We start from the raw sequence: 17556 nt of genomic DNA on the forward strand, positions 1-17556 counted from the left end.
GGCCTGGAACTCACTGATTCGGTTAAGCCAGCCAGTAGGTGAGCCTCTGACATCTGCTCAGCTCCTTCTCCCCAGTACTGGGAGTCCAGGCACCTGCCACTGTGCTGGCTAGAGACAAGCTGGAGTAATTTGAAGAGAGGGAACCTTGATTGATAACATGCTTCCATGAGATCCAGCTGTGAGGCATTTTCTTAATTAGCGATCAGTGGGGAAGGGCCCAGACCATTGTGAGTGGTGCCATCCCTGGACTGGTGATCCTGGGTTCTATAAGAAAGCAAGCTGAGTAAGCCATGGCAGTAAGCCAGTAAGCAGCACCCGGCATATCCTCTTCATCAGTTCCTGCCTCCTGGTTTCTGTCCTGTTTGAGTTCCTGTCCTGATTTCCTTCAATGATAATATGAACAGTGATGTGGAAGTGTAAGCCAAAGAAACCCTTTCCTCTTCCAGCTGCCTTGGTCATGGTGTTCATCACAGCAACAGTAACCTTAACTGGGACAGACCACCAGGCCAGCTTTTTTTTTTTAAATGTGGGTTCTAGGAATCAAACTCAGAAGCTCAGACTTGCAAAGCACACCCTTTACCAACTGAAGTACCTCTCCAGCCTCACGAGTCCTTGAACTACAGATGTGAGCCCCCATCATACATGTGCAAACCATGACGGGGCATTAAAGACTTGTAAAGAAATCTCTTCTCTGCTTATCATTTGTCTCTTGACATTGTTTATAATTTCCCCCAGTGGTTTTTGCTTTAAAAAAAAATTCGTAATTTAAAATACCAACAAGGAGAGAAAAACTACCTTCCTGTTTTCTTCAGCCTCCACTACTCCCCGTAATTGTGTAGTGCCCTTCCATATGCTTTTCAGTCACCAGGATGGATAACCGTGTGGTGTTTGGAACTTCTGGCACCATGCTGTGGCCCAGAGAAAAGCTAGATAGAAATCACCTCACACTGAGACTATGACAGAAGAACTGTGTTCCTGTTTAGTTGTTAAGTCCTGGAGCATTCCTGCCCTTGAAATTCACTGTATGAAATAAAATGAATTTTAAATATATATATATGTGTGTGTGTGTGTGTGTGTGTGTGTGTATGTGTGTGTATGTGTGTGTGTGTATGTATGTGTGTGTGTATGTGTGTGTGTGTGTATGTGTGTGTGTATGTGTGTGTGTATGTGTGTGTATGTGTGTGTATGTGTGTGTGTGTGTGTGTACGTGTGTGTATGTGTGTGTACGTGTGTATGTGTGTGTATGTATGTGTGTGTATGTGTGTGTATGTATGTGTGTGTGTGTATATATGGCTCTAGCCATATGGGGTTGTATTTACTTCTGCCGGCTACAAAGGCCTTCCAACAGAAGCATGCCTCAGATGTCCTTGAAAAGGTCTGGACTCTTCTAACCTACATGTCTTCCTGCTATTCAGGCAAGTGTTCTGAATACCCTGGCAATGCCACCCAGTCTTTAAATACGTTCATCAGTTTCTCCATTACCTACAAAATGAGACCCAAGTGCATCAGCACCCAGTTCATCTCTCCCTCCTCCTCTCTTCTACACTCACACAGCCACGACGAGGCTCATCCTGTCCCTCCTCCTTGGATAATTCCTTCCCTGCCTCTTCTGAGTAAAGTTCAGGACAATCTGTGCCAACATCACCTCCTGCAAACAAATTTTAAACTAAGTCCTTGTCCCTCCCTCATTACGGCCATTCATGGCCTTCTCCGTAGAGACACATGGACCAATAATAGGTCCGAGCCCATGTCTACTCACCCTGCCCCTGCCCCCATCCCGCATTCCCCATGAGATGCTGAAGGCAGGGGCAAGGTCAACACATCTGCTTCCCCTGCACACTGCCGAGGGCCCTGCAGAAGCAGGTGCTTCCAGTGCTTGCGAGCAGACTGAGAGCCCATCTCCATCCATCCATTCCCACAGACGACCCCTCAGTCTTCTGCAGCCCAGCTATTCAGAGAGAAGCTGAAAAGGAAGGGGCCGTTCAAATGGACCTGCTGGAAGGAAGGAAGCGAGCGAGCCATCCAGTCACCAGATAAAAACACTGTCAGCCTTAAGCACGGCACTAGACCTAGTCGTGTCCCCCAAAGGCCAATGTGTTAACAAACTTTGGTCTACTTGATGGTGCTATAGAAGCCAGTGGGGCCTGGGGAAGGTCGTTGGGCTACTGGGAAACGGTCCTCAAAAGGGATGGCACAACCCAGCCCTCTCTTTTCCTTAATCTCCCAGTCATGAGGTAAGTGGCTTTGCTTACATCCTTGCTGCCATGTAATATATTGTGTCACCAAAGGCCTAAAAGCAACACGTAGGTGTTCTTTACATTGGTTGTCTGGGAGGGGGGGGGTGTACTGTCATACTGAAGAAAGCTGACCAACCCATGAACTGACACCAGTGTCATGGAGGCTGTAGGTGACCATCTGGGGCAGCATAAAATCAGACCTGGGAGTTCAGCCTAATAGCTGAACCCATCAACCTAATAGCTGTGTGAACTCTGACAAATCACTGAACCTCTCTGAGCGCCCGTTTACTTCCTCATTTTGTGAAAAAGCGGTAGGCAGGCTGTTGCAAAGATGAGAGCACAGAGCTTTACCAGTGACCATTAAGTGAGGCAAAGTCGACCACTCTTCCCTAGGGTGGGCCTCTCTTCTAGCTCAAACAGCAACATGGGGGCAGAAATATATTCATGGCAGCAACCGTTCAGAGACAGCCAATGCTGGCTGGCACTTTGTGCACCAGCCTGGCCTGGGTGCTGCTGTATGCCTACTACTATGCAGACTCCTGCCAGTGACATCCCTGCATGGAGGGTTTTGTAGGCTTAGCAGAGCTCAGTAGCTGACCACTGTGTCTGGACTAGTAGAAGAGTCAGGATTCGAACACAGCTCTCCCAGGCTCGAAAGCCGAAGTTCCTCTCTTGTTTCCTACTCCATCTGACCTGTATGGGATAAGCACCATCCTGCAAATCTGACTTGTGTTGTGGCTGACAGTGTGCCAGCGTGATGAGGGATAGGAGTAGCAGGGGAGTAAGGCCCCTGGGTGGGAAAGAGGCAAATGGGAGAACGAGCAGAGAAGTTTCTAGAAGAGATTTCTCTGGGCTCTAGTAGCAGGAGGCTCATTGGTGAAACCTGAGTTTTTCGTGTATGAGGTGTGGGTTTTGATCATTGGCACTGCAAAGAGGAAAAAAAAAGAAGAGGAAGAGGAGGAGGGGAAGGGGAGGAAGAAGATGAAGAAGAGGAAGAGGGGGAGGAGGAAGAAGAAGAGGACAAGAAAGGAAAACAAGTAAAAAAATTAGCCAGTGCACTGTTGCTTGAGTGTGCAAGCATACACGTGCCTTTGAGTGTATGACTTCATGGCTATGTGGGCTTTTGTTGCTCTGGATCTGGGCACTAATGTGTGTGATTTATAAGAGTGTGCATACATGTGTGTATGTGTGTATATGTGTATTGTGTTAATAAAGTAGATTTATATATTTATATATTTATATATATGCATGTGTGTATTATGTATATATGTGTGTATATGTATAGGTATGTGTATTGTACATGTTTATGCATATATGTGTATGGGCATATTTATGTATGTATATATGTATGTTTTCATGTGTATGTGTGCATGTCCAAGTACTATATATGTGTATATGTGTGCTTTTGTATATGTGTGAATGGGTTTATGTATATATATATATATATATGTGTGTGTGTGTGTGTGTGTGTGTGTGTGTAAGCATGTGTGTGTGCATGCGTGTGTGTGTATGTGTGGTGTGTGTGCGTGCGTGCGTGCGTGTGTTTGAGGGGAGAGTAAAAACCCCATAGTCCATTCCTTTTTCACTCTCATACATCCTAGCCAGCCAAGCCTGAACAGGCCCCATGTGATCTCTGCATGTGGTCAGCAGAGGATGCTTCATTTATTAACAATGCTTCCCTGTTGCCTGCAACTCAGACCAGCCAATCAAGCTCTGAAGAAACAGCAGAGGGAAGAGGGAGAGGTCTTTGCTGATTTGATCAAGCTTCCAAAGACAGGCTTTCCCCAGTCAATCCCCACTGGGGTCAAAAAGAAAGTCATGTGCTGCTCAATTCTTAAGGATGTCCAGAACACTGCGGACACAAGCCTGTCTTTAAGAATTCATCTGGATGAAAAGAAACAACATCTCTGGCTGCCAGCAACAAAAGGAGTTGGAGGAGAGACTAGGGAGGAATGGACAAGCCTGTTTCCCAGGCTTGCTGTCCCCAGACAACTGTTCAAGCTCCTCCCTTTCACCCAGCAGACTGGCCTGGGTTAATATCTACTTCTCTCTCTTTTACAGAGATAAGAGTGGCTTGCCCATCCTTCATGGTCATGGTAAGAGAAATAGATACCAGAGAAGGGTAGTTCTTGCCAACAGTGACACAGCATGACAGAAGCAGACAGACTCAAAACTACAGATCAACTTCTGGTCCCAGCTCTATCCCTTCTGGCCACCAAGGACTCCCTGGAGATGGCAGCCACAACCAGGCTTTTCCTTCTGAGTGAGAGGAAAAGAGGCAACTTTTGGGGGGCCTGCCCTAACATGAGTTCTGATTCTTTCACTAGCTTCAGGGAGAAAACATCCTTGATTTTATTTAACACCATCTCAGCAGCTGGGGAGAACCTCCTTTAATACATCCACCCAACATCCAAATCACCCTAGAGAGACAATGCAGGAGGACCCACTGAAGTTGGCTGCCCAGACAGAGTGAAGGCCTTTTTCTCACCATGCCAGATTCTTTGAAGTAGAAAAAAAAAAAAAAGGACTATATGCAGAAGCTAAATTACTGGATGTCATCTGTGACCACAGTCCTGGAGAGAAGAAAAAGAAAATCACCATCCAAGCTTCCCCACCCACCCCCGACCCCCCACACCTGATAGACGACCTTCACATCTATGCTCTGGTCTACAGGATACAGGGAGCTAGCTGTGCTCACACAAGACTGGTCCTGCATTTCTTTTTGAATGAACCTAGGCAAGTAATGTCCATTTTATAGGTGAGAAAAACAAGGCTGGAAGGGATCCTGGGGTTAGTGGAGCCACGAAACTGTCTGATGCACAGTGTTGTATCCACCAGGCCTCCCTGGATGCCTCACAATCCAAACGCTTGCCCTGTGGCCCCAGCTGGCTCTTGTTCGTTCTAGCCTTGATTAGAAAACCAGCGGTTCTTGTGCCGCCTACCAAGCCCTTCTTCCTGTAGGGAAGAAAACAGTCCTCTCAGAGCAAGCCGATATTTGGACAATCTGGGGGCCTCCAGACTCCTCCGGAAGACTCGGCCTTCCCCTCCCAGGACCTAGCAGCACTGCCAAAACAAGAGGAGAAGGCTTCCAACAAAAGTTTGTTTTCATGGAGATTTTATTTCCTTCGCGGAGGCTCTCCCACCACAGATTTCTCTTTGTTGGCACTTGCATTCAGAAGTCACCAGATACACAGCCCCTGACCCCATGGCCCTTGGGGATCACTCGCTTTTATCTCTCCTCCCAGGCCCACAGACTGCTCATTCCCCCACTCAAAAGACCCTTTGAGCTGCTCAGCAGAGAGGGCTCCCAGAGTAGGCAAAAAAGCTTGAGTGGGAGCAGACCCTCCACACCAGGGTTGGGAGAAGACAGGAATAGCCAGAGGAAGGGGTGGGAATGGAAGGACTCTGCCCGGTGTAGTCATGGGGGTGGGAGGGCTGACCACAGTCCTATATCCCTCCATCCAGGACTGTGTTCCCTGAAAGTAGGGACACTAAGTAGGAGTTCCAGGGACAGGAGGAAGATCCCTGAGTCTGTTCTCAGAGGGTAGTTCAACACACATGGAACCAGGTCCAGCCTAGGCTAAAAACTTGTGTCCGGTGGGCAGCCTTTTTGCTCACAGCCCCTTTCGGGACTCCACAGCACTGAGTTTTGGCTGGTTTGGCTAAGCACGTAATTCAGTCTCTGGAGCAGCCCTCCAGTAAGTGCACTTAACAGAGAGCGCCTGGGAGGAAGAGCTAAAGTGAGAGCCTTGGGAAAGGGAACTTCTCAAAGGAACACACACTGAGCAGTCACATGACAGGTCTAAGAGGTGGGTGGCTCTGTGCCAGGGCCACTGATGGGATCAAGCACAGCTACTCCTGGAAACTAGGTCCTTACAGGATGGCGCAACATGGGCCGAGAAGACCTGGGTAAGATTCTCCACCTTCCAATCTACTAGCCTGGTGATCTTCTGCAGCAACAGAATCCCTCTGGGTCTCATTTCATCATCTGCTCAGACAAGGATACTACCATTTCCAGATTGGTGTGAAGGAGACACCAGTAGACCTGAAGGAGCCAGGAAGATGCCTGGCATGAGGCGGGTGGCCAGTTCCCCGGCCTCTAACTCCTGCAAATTTGTTTGGCATCAGAACACTAGTCTCTATTTCCCCACGAATGGTTTCAGGATGTTTCTTCGGGGTATACTGTCAAACCCTCTCTCACCTTGAATTTAGCCAGATATTAATTTAAATTTTTTCGCATTTTGTGGGTGTTGGTATATTTGTATTCATGTTTGTATATGCGCATGCATGTGCACATGCATGGGCAGGGGGAATGGACTCGTGTGTGCTCTGGCATGCAGAAGCCAGAGGACGACCTTGGGTATCAGTCTTCAGAAGCAGTCTAACTTGTTGTTTGAGACAGGGTCTCTCTTTGATCTTTGGCTTGCTAGGTAGACTAGGCTGGTTGGAAAGAGAGCTGGAAAGTGAACCCCTGGGATCCCCCTGTGGGATTTATAAACACCCACCACCACATTTAACTTTTTTATGTGGGTTATGGTCTTCAAGTTTATGTGGCAAACATTTTACCAACATTTTACCTCCAGCCCAAATGTCTACAACATATTGAGGATTCTTTATTATTATTACTATTGCTATTATTGGTGGTGGTGGTCATGGTGATGGTGGTGGTGGTGGTTTTTCCCAACAGGGTTTTCTGTATAGACCTGGCTATCCTGGAACTTGATCTGAAAGCAAGGCTGACTTCTGCCTGCCTTTGCCTCCCAAGTGCCGTAATTAAAGGCACACGTTTTCATGCTTGGCTCTTAAGGATTTATTTTAACTTGTTCTGAAGAGACAGCAGCCATCCACGGTTTACAAGGCACTTTGTAAAAGCTAGTGTCTCGTTTGTTCTTCAAATGATCTCACTCTAAGTTGGCAGATGAGAAAACTGAGAAGCACAGGTATGAAGTGGCTTTTCCAAAGTCACAGAACAGATGAGAGTGAGGAGAAGACCAGGGCCAGATAATCTAGCATCTACTGTAGGTGTGTGCCCCATGATGCCCTGAAAAGGACAGGAGGATGGCCAGTGAGGAATCTCGGGACTCAACACGTAAGGCCACAAAGGATGATGGGTTTTTGAAGATGGGAGAGAATAAAACTAGTAGAGCCTAGACTTAAAGATTGGACATGGAAGGTGGCTCAGAAGGGCACAAATGCAGAGAGGACAGGGCAAGTCCCGTGTCTCACAGTTAGAGTGTGAGTTCAGGGATCACTGTTTCCTTTCACTTTTGACTTGAGGATCTGGGGGAGGGAGTCTGTGCCAGACTGACGCAAGCAAGAGACAACGCTGCAGGAGAAACAGAATCTACTCAAGTCCGCTATCCAAGCTAGCATGAGCCAAGTCAAAGAAATCGTTGAAAGTCTACATTCCGTGTCGACGTGTGCCAAACTTCTTCACACGTTTAGATCATTAATTAGTCATCTACCTTCAAGTTCGCCAGCCCACAGAAAACAGACAAGGATTGGGTAGAAACTGAGCCTGACACAAATACAGAACCTAACAAGAAGACCTTCAATTTGAGAACTTGCTCTCTGGACCATGGTTCCTACACACACACACACATACACACACACTATTTATCAACCCAGGAATATACAAAGATGATGATCTCCCCCCATCCTCCCACTGCAGTGGATACCCCAAAATACTAAGCTTCTCTAGAAACGCTTATGCTTTCTATGCTTCTGACCAGTGCTGTCCTTCCAGGATCAAGCCAGGTACAGCACCAGTTACAAGGGAAATGAGAAACAAAAGAACCATAGGGCGATTCCTAAGGGCACCCCTGCCAAGAAATGCCACTATCTGGAATCCATGACCAGCTCCAGAGAGAAGGCTCCCCTGGGCTTCCTGTTCCCAGTCTGCATGGGCTTTCTGCTCAGTCTCTGCAAAGGAGCTCTTTCAAAGGGGAGATGAGGAATTCCCCTGAGTCTGGCGAAGCTGAATCTGTATTGTGAAGTGATTTCAGTCTCCTCTTGCTTTCAAATGTACTTAATCAACATGAATAGGACGGCAAGGGCTGGAGCTCCTACAGGTAGGACAAATGGAGCCGAATGCTCATAAATCATTTAGGAATGCAATCTAAACAGGCCCGGATTTTTTTTTTCTTAAAGGAAAAGGTGATACCATCAAAATAGAGCCATAAAGGAAACAAAATGCACTGTGACTTGTCCCCACGGGTAGAGAGTGTCACCAACTCATGCATGCCATTTTCACCTGCAATCTGACCTCCAGAATGAATTCTAGCTTGACTTCCCTCTTCCCCTTCCACAAAGCTCAGATCAGCAGAGGAGCCGGCATAGGGGCAGGACAGCTGGTGGAAACAGCTGCATTCCCATCTACTCCTTCAGCTCCAGTAAGGGACTGGCTGTCTCTAACAGCTGACTCTACAGGTCCCCGGGAATGGCTGTCTCTTTAGCACTTGACTCCACAGGTCCCTGGGATATTTGGAAGTGGCCACTATAGTTCCGTGGCTATTTTCTTCCAGGGTCTAACTCTACATTGGCCTCTCAGAGAGGCCTTGCTATATACCCCCTGCAGAATGATGCCTTGCCAGCCACTCTTACCTTAACCCACGTAAGCAATTATTACTACTTGGCCTTTTATGGTATAGATGTACTGTGTCTTCCCTGACAGGACGTAAGCTTCATGTGGGCTGAATACTTGAATCTTTTGTTGACCATTGTAACCCCAGGACCTGTAACAATGTTTGATGCATAGTAGGTATCCATCAAGTATTTGCTGATGAATGAACAAATAAATAAAAACGGCTCCTTCCTTCTCAAGCAGGGAACACGCTGATGACAAAGCTTGTCCACTTCAAAATAGAAAGATAGAGTTAACATCTAGGTAGGACTCTATTGCTTGTCTCTGATTCTATCACTTTGACCCAGAGTAAACTCTTCCCATTGTTCATCCTGTTCACTAGTTTTGCCTCCTCCATAAAGAATGGGTATTCTCTCTCTCTCTCTCTCTCTCTCTCTCTCTCTGGTACTTCCTAACTATCAGCCTTGTTAAGATGAAGCTGAATCTCCTTCCCAGCCACTGGAGGTCAGAAATTCATAGAAGTAGACAATGAATGAGGGTGTCCTGCCATCTCTGAGAACTGCATGGCCATAGACATAGTTACTGACACTCTGGGTGAGAAGCTGAATCAGTGGTGGGAATAACAAACAAGGTTTTCTCATGAAATAAGGTATCTTTGCCCATAGCAGAGTGTGCGTGCTATTGAGTAAGGGGCATTCCTGTTATAGAGGAAGGAGAACCAGACAGGAAAAAGTGCCACTTTGTTCGGGAATACATTGCAGATGGCAATCTGTGTTCTTAACTTGGTTATTGGAGAGAGGGAGGAGGGGGTATTGCTGGCCTGACAAATACTACTATGCTGAGGTAGTTGGGGCCCAAAAGTGAGAGCAGAAGTCAAAGACTTTTCAAGCTCTTTAAAGAAGATGATGTCTGCCAATAGGTTGTCAGAAAACCCTTAAACAAAGAAGGTAAGAAGTCCAGGGCTGGAAATATCCCAAGAGCCGGTGTCTTGTCACTCCGTGCATCCTGCATCACAAACACTGATGTATTTTCTCTGAAGAAACGAAGCACCAGGAAAAATAAGGAGGAGGCTGCTGCAGAATACGCTAAACTTTTGGCGAAGAAAATGAAGGAAGCCCAAGAAAAGGGCCTGGGACAGATTACCAAGAGGTGTAAGCTGCCCTCACTAAGAGCTCCTACTTCTGAGTCAAGTCAAAAATAAGTTTAAGAGGAACAAACAAATAATTAGACCTTGAAAACAACAACAAAAAAACCCAAAACAACAACAACAAAACACACACACACAAAAAAAAAAACCCAACAAAACAAAATGCCTATTGCCCTACAACAAAGGAGAAAAGGGATGGGAAGAGTCAGGAGAGTTAATGCGTTGGGCCAGACGCCTGGCCGATGGGCACTGTCTCCTTCATTTTTTTACCACAACTTCTGAAGTTCATTTCATAATCCCGACCTTACAGGTAAGGAAACTGAGACTCATAAATAAAAAGTGAGTTGTTCACCCTTGCTTACCCTCAAAGTTACTAGGAAGTTTGACTCGGGTCTGTAGACCCTAAAGCCACTTCTCTGCAACATGGTGGCCACACACTCATGAGTATTCTTTTACCTAAATATCCAGGAGAAGATCCAGGCTGTACCTAGAGAAGTCTCAGATTCTGAACTCTGTCCTTTTCTAAGAAGGGGATGGGGTGGCCAACTCATCCTGGTTTGCCTGGGACTTTCAGGGTTTTACCACTAAACTCTACTGTCCTAGGAAACCACTTTATCTCAAACGAAGAGGAGTAGGTGACAGTCCTAGGTGGAATGCAGCCATGGCTAGAGACTGAAAACTCTGTGTGAAGACCTCTTGGGCCTGAGGCTGTTCATCTTCACACAGGTGGCAGCCTGGCTGTGGCAGCTTGCCATCTCTGAGATGTAGGTCTGAGCTCTTTCTGGTGCAGAGAGAGAAGAGGAGCCTGGGAGGAGCCCCTGCCTTCCTGTGCCTTGAATGCAAACGTTGGCCTTAGAACAAGAACAGTGTGGGCTCCTTCCCTAAGGGCGAGATGACCTCCCAAAGCAAGGAGGGCAGATTCCTGGAATTCCATCCCTGTGGCTTTGGTTTTAGCCAGATCACCTCTGACACAAAGGAGACTGCCAGTAAGTTACTCAGAAGTTCCACGGGGCTTCTGGGATGGACCCTCCAGGACTCCCAGATCAAAGGATTCAGAGGAAAGGACTAGCTCTAACAGAAGCCACCCCTCCACTCCTTGGTTAGGGATGGGCAGCTGTTTAGTACAGAGCTTCACTCTGCTGCCTCGGGCCCCCTATCCAGGGCCCTCTCTTCTGCCATTACACCTGAAATAGCAGTCAGTTTTGCCTCTAGATTCCCCTCTGAGTCTGAGTAGCTACTGAGACATACAGACACACCAGGGGCCACGGCTAGAATAAAGACAACAGCCCAAGACTTCAGCAGAGACTAAGTAGAGCTGAAAGTAAAGATAAAGAAAACACTGATGTGGGTCCTCTGGGGTGGGTCCTGTGGGCTGCATGGGATGCAACTCCCCTCCCTTAGTTCTGGGACTCAGGGGAGGGACTCCTTCTCTTCTTAGCCATGTTACAATAACAAAGCCAACTCCAACTTATGTCTTTTGTGTAGAACTATAAGGACCTGGAGCCTACTTGTCTTCTGTGTGCTTCAATCCATTCCCACTGGTTACTATTTGGCATGCTGCCTGCAAATGTTCTTCGAATGCATCAGCTGAGTGTTTTGGGTGTCCAATGGTTCTGTATCATTTAACTTTTCCTGTTTTTTTTTCCCTCTCTCTTCCCCAAAATGCTGCACCTTTAAGCTTTCTTTCCTTCTCCTTCCCAAGGCCAACACCTGTTGCACGCACATGTACATGCCATGTACCTGCATGAATGTGAGAGTGTGCTTGTGCACATGTGTGTGTGCTCATGCATGCATACATGCAAGTGTGTATGCATGTGTGGGCACATGTGTGTGTGTGCTCCTGCATGCATACATGCAAGTGTGTGTGTGCACATGTGTGCACGTGCACATGTGTGCATGCATGTACATGTGCCCAGCACTTTACCCAGGCTACCTGCCTTGATCTATAGCACACTTTCTCCCAAACCCACATGGATTACAGTGAAGTGGAAGCAACATTAACTCAGAAGGCAGAACCCCACTTGTGATATCCCTGACCTTTTTTTAAATCTGTAAAGCGTATATAATAGTCTCTGCCTGGACTCTCTTAACTGCTTAGATTAAAGAATAAGCTTAAGGCACTTGTAAATGCTAAGATGAACATATAGACTTACTTAATTTTTTTTAAATCATTTTTCTGGCCTTTTATATTTAGATTCCTCTCAGCTCCCTTCTTGTCTTTCACAAATAAGTTGTTGAAAGGCTGACTTGTGCTCACAACTCCGTTCCTATATCTCTTTCTCTTTGGACCACCTGAAAGCTGGCTGATGACCCCACCACTCCAGAGGTTTAAAGAGCTGAATCTCCAAAGAAGAGGAGCCCATCGAAGCTTCGTTTCTTGATGTTAACAGACAAATGTGTCACCTGTTAAAGTGAAACTGATTCTATAGTGGCGGGTCTGAGTGAGACAAGAATCCTGCATTCTTAACAAGAAGGTTCTAGAGAAACACAGAAGGTCAGAGGACAGCCTCAGCTGTCAGTCCTTATTACCTTCTTTCACCTTGTATGAGACGGGATGTCTTATTCTTCATGGTTTACTCCAGGTTAGCCCTGCCCCTGCCTCCCCTCACAGTAGAAGCAATGGGATTACCGATGGAGAGAGGTGTCCATATCTAACTTCACATAGGTCCTCGGGATCTGTATTGGTTACTTTCTGTTGCTATGATGAAACACCATGACCAAAGGACACTTATTTTGGCCTATGGTTCCAGAAGGAGAGTCTAGAATGGCAAGGGAGGTACAGCAGCAGGAAGCCAGGAAAGGAATCTAAGAGATCACATCTCAACAGCAAACACAGAGCAGAGGGCATGAACTGGATGGGGGGGAGCGGCTATCCACTCTCCAAGTCTACCCCAGTGATGCACTTCCTCCAGCAAGGCTATACCTCCTAAAGATTCCACACCCTCCACAAACAGTTTCCACCAACGGGGGGGGGGGGGGACCAAGTATTCAAATACATGAGCCTATGGGGGACATTTCACATTCGAGCCATCGTGGGACCCAAACTTGGGTTCTTTATGCTTACAGATCCCCAGCCCTTGAGATTGTGCCTTGTTCGATTCTGGGGTTTTGTTTGTTTGTTTGGGTTGGTTTGGATTTTTTTTTTTTTTTTTTTTTTGAGCATGGTGGTCTGTCTGGAACATAGTACATGGTCCATTAGTATGTGCCAGGCTAATATGTACTCCGCCCACTTCAGCACACTCTAACCATCCCTGCCAACCCCTTCCCTGAACCCTAGTCATGTTACATCACCCCAGCACTCAGCATCTTCCTTTCCTGAATTCCCTCAATACACAGAATCTGTGGCACTCATTTAGTAATTAATTAATTTTGTTCCTCTGTGTGACATCTTCTGCATTATAATCTTCATTATTATTTAACGCTATATCATTACTTTTCACAAACGGCTCCCCCAATTAGAGGAGAAAACCTTCACAGAGGAAAGTTAGGGGCTAGGTTTCGGTTGGATTTTATCCTCTGAAAGTGTCTTGAACATATTGAGTATCTAATAAATTTGTGATGATTTAATTGCAATGTAGTAAAGGGAGGCCAGCATTGAGTGGTGGCCCATATGTCAGGGCAGCCCATGGGTGGAAAAAAGAGGAGAGAGTCCCAGATTTAAAGCAGGGCCTCCTTAGAAATGTAAAGTATATAAGGGTCACAGAAGTGTAACTCAGTGCAAAGCCCAACCACTCTCCCTCCCCAAGCAAGAGTCATGATCACTTTGGGATGTATTATTACTATTATGTAATAAAATATGGAGTTACAAGTCTAGATTCAGAAACAGGAGTATAACAGAATGACTAAAGCCAACAATCAATCAATCAATCTCTCTCTCTTTCACTCTGTCTTTCTCTCTCCCTTCTCTGTCTCTTTGTCTCTCTGTGTGTCTCTGTCTCTCTCCCTTCTTTCTCTCCTCTCCTCCTCTTTGTCTCTGTCTCTGTCTCTGTCTCTGTCTCTGTCTCTCTGTCTCTCTCTCTCTCTCTCTCTGCTGTCCATCAAGAAGCCACCTGCCTGGCTGCCTAACACTTGAAGGCCGGATGTACAAAGATAACAGTGGAGAGGGAATATGTACTAGGAGCCTGGTTCATATTACACATTCAGGGACATCCCTCCCAACCTTCTTCAGGAGGGACTATAATGTCCCAAACATCCTCGCTATGTGCCAACAACATCTAAAAGGAGTAACAGATACAGCATGATGCAAACATAAATGGCAACTTCAGCCACGGTGGCTGTCCTGTCTAATGTTAACTTGTCACAAGGTAGAGTCATCTGGGAAGAGGGAACTTCAATTGGGAAACTGCCTCCACAAGGCAGTAGGTAAGCCTACAGGACGTTTCCTTAATTAATTGATGGAGAAGATCCCAGGCCAGGTGGATGAGACCACCCCTGGACTGCTGGTCCTACTATCTATAAGAAAGCAAGCTGAACTCAAAGAAGCTAATAACAAGGATGGACCAATGGGGGACACTTGAATCTCACTAAGAAGGAGACATAGATGAGACATGGGGGGGGGGGATAAAGGATGGGAAGAAGACGGATGAAGTAAGAGGAGGATGGAAGAAGAGAGTACTGGGGAGACAACTGGATTGGGGAGAGGGCATCTCTGGGACAAGTTAGAAACCTAGGCCAGTGGAAACTCCCAGAAATCTATGAGAGTTCCCCTAGTTAAGACTCCTAGCCATGAGAGATAAGGAGCCTGAGGCAGCCATCTCCTGTAACCAGGCTAGACTTCCAACGGAGGGATTGGGACACCAACCCAGCCACAAAACCTTTGTCCCACAATTTGTCCTTCCTACAAGATGTACAGGGGTAAAAGATGGAGCAAAATTGAGGAAGAGGCCAACCAATGACTGGCTCAGCCTGAGACTCGTGCCAGGAGAGGGAGCCCACCCCTGACACTATTAATAATATTCTGCTATTCAGATAGCATAACTGTCATCAGAGAAGCTTCACCTAGCAACTAATGGAAACAGATGGAGAGATCCACAAGTCAAACATTAACTGGAGCTTGGGGAATCCTGTGGAAGACGGGGAGGAAGGATTGAAGGAGCCATAGGGGTCAGAGACTCCACAAGAAAACCTACAGAATCAACTATCCTGGGGTCACAGAGGCTCAAAGAGACTGAACTGACGACCAGAGAGCATGATCCTAGGGATGGTCCTAGGCCCTCTGCACATATGTGACAGTTATGCAGCTGCATCTTCATGTGGGACTCCTAAAGCAGGAGCAGGGCTGTCTCTGACTTCATTGACTGCCTTTGGATCCCTTTTCCCCTAATCGCACTGCCTTGTGTAGCCTCAACAGGAGATGTGCCTAGTCTTACTGCAACTTGATATACCAAGGCTGAGTGATATCCATAGGAGGCCTCCCTTTTCGAGAAGAGGAAAAGGGTCAGTGGAGATGAGGGGAGGGGAAAGGAGGGAAGGGAAGCTGTGGTAGGAATATAAAGTAAATAAATAACTTTAAAAAGAGGGAAGGAAGACTGGATGTGAAAGAGAGAGAAAGAGAGACAGGAGGAGGAGAAGGAGGAGGAGGAAGAAGAGAAGGAAGAAGAGAAGGAAGAAGAGGAGGAAGAGGAGGAGGAGGAGGAGCCAGGCAGTGGTGGCACGTGCCTTTAATCCCAGCACTTGGGAGGCAGAGGCAGGTGGATTTCTGAGTTCGAGGCCAGCCTGGTCTACAGAGTGAGTTCCAGGACAGCCAGGGCTACACAGAGAAACCCTGTCTCCAAAAACAAAAAAAAATAGAATAAGAAGAAGAAGAAGAAGAAGAAGAAGAAGAAGAAGAAGAAGAAGATGAAGAAGAAGAAGAAGAAGAAGAAGAAGAAAGAAAGAGAGAAAAGAAGGAGAAGAAGAGAAGAAGAGGAGGAGGAGGAGGAGGAGGAGGAGGAGGAGGAGGAGGAGGAGGAGAAGGAGAAGGAGAAGGAGAAGGAGAAGGAGAAGGAGAAGGAGAAGGAGAAGGAGAAGGAGAAGGAGAAGGAGAAGGAGAAGGAGAAGGAGAAGGAGAAGGAGAAGGAGAAGAAAGCAGGCTGAGCAATCCATGGGAGCAAGCCAGTAAGCAGCACTCCTCCGTGATCTTTGTATCAGCTCCTGCTTCCAAGTTTCTGCCCTATTTTGAGTTCCCTCTCTGCCGGCCTCCAATGATGAACTGTGATACGGAAATATGAGTGAAATAAACCCTTTCCTCTTCAAGTTACTTTTGGTCATGGTTTTCATCACAGCTACAGAAATCCTAAGACAATGGTGAACACCAGTAATAAATAAGACCCTGTTACAAAAGAATCAAAGTCTTTGGCTAGGAGATGTCTCAGCAGATAAGACAGGCACTTGCAATGAAGTCTGAGGTCCTGAGGTCGATCCCTGGGGCCCACATGGTGGAAGGAGCCAACTGACCCCTGTAAATCGTCCTCTGATCTTCACGTATGTATAATAGCATGCGAGCACTCACATACGTAGCTGAACTTCGCTACTTTGTGGGTTCTTTCTTCCATTCGTCTCTACCCTTTTTCTTCCATCTTTCCAACCCCTAACACTAGATAAGAGAGAAGAAAGAATAGAGAGGAAAGGAAAGGGGGCGACTGCATCTTTAGAACACTTGATGAGGGTCATCCAGCTCCTTGGGGCAGGTTTGATCTTTGCCATCTGAATACCTAATTTCTTCTTTTTCTTGTTTCTTCTTTGTGTACAACTACTTAACAAACTGGAACCACAAGCAACCAATAACCAATCAACCAGCAAACAAAAAAAAACAACAACCAACAAACAAACAAACAAACAACAAACAAAAGAAACAACAACCAACTAACAAACAAAAGAAACAACAACCAATCAACCAACTAACAAACAAAAGTAACAACAACCAACTAACAAACAAAAGAAACAACAACCAACAAACAACCAACCAACAAACAAAAGAAACAACAACTAACTAACTAACAAAAGAAACAACAACCAACCAACAAACAAAAGAAAAAACAACCAACTAACAAACAAAAGAAACAACAACCAACAAACAACCAACAAACAAAAGAAACAACAACCAACAAACAACTAACAAACAAAAGAAACAACAACCAACCAACAACCCACCTTGTTTCTCTGAACACTAGCATTTATATACCTTCTGAAAAGTCCCTAGAATTCCAAATGTCACACAATCTCAGAAACTATCTGCAGCTGGCAAAAATCTTACCCCTGCTAGAGCACTAGGCAAATTGTCAGCCGTTGTGGACAATCTGAAGCAGCCCCATATCTCATACCTGGAATTTAAACAAAACCATATTCTTATAATAGTTCTGTGTTGTTGTTGTTGTTGTTTTTTAAAGAAACCAACATTCCAGAATCCTCACTACACACATGCCTCAACACAAATGCACAAATAAATAAATGTCTTTTAAAGGACATGGGGCTGAGGATGTAACTCGGTAGTAGAGCATGTGTCCTAGGCATAGCACCATTTATTAAAAAGTCAGAAATCCAGACTTCAAAACATATCACAACTTAATATGCCCTGGTATCTTCTGACTTGCTTCTCTTGGTGAATGGGT

The 17556-nt window shown here is 46.1% G+C and overlaps 1 protein-coding gene and 1 pseudogene across 3 annotated transcripts in view; one reads left to right on the plus strand and one right to left on the minus strand.

Moving 5' to 3' along the window:
- Positions 1-17556, minus strand: part of Pknox2 (PBX/knotted 1 homeobox 2) — a 297178-nt gene that overhangs the window by 212849 nt on the left and 66773 nt on the right. The window lies entirely within an intron of this gene.
- On the plus strand, positions 6128-10021 carry LOC143438731 (small ribosomal subunit protein eS6 pseudogene; annotated as a pseudogene).

This window comes from Arvicanthis niloticus, chromosome 26 (genome assembly GCF_011762505.2).
Source record: "Arvicanthis niloticus isolate mArvNil1 chromosome 26, mArvNil1.pat.X, whole genome shotgun sequence".
Taxonomy (NCBI): Eukaryota; Metazoa; Chordata; class Mammalia; order Rodentia; family Muridae; genus Arvicanthis; species Arvicanthis niloticus.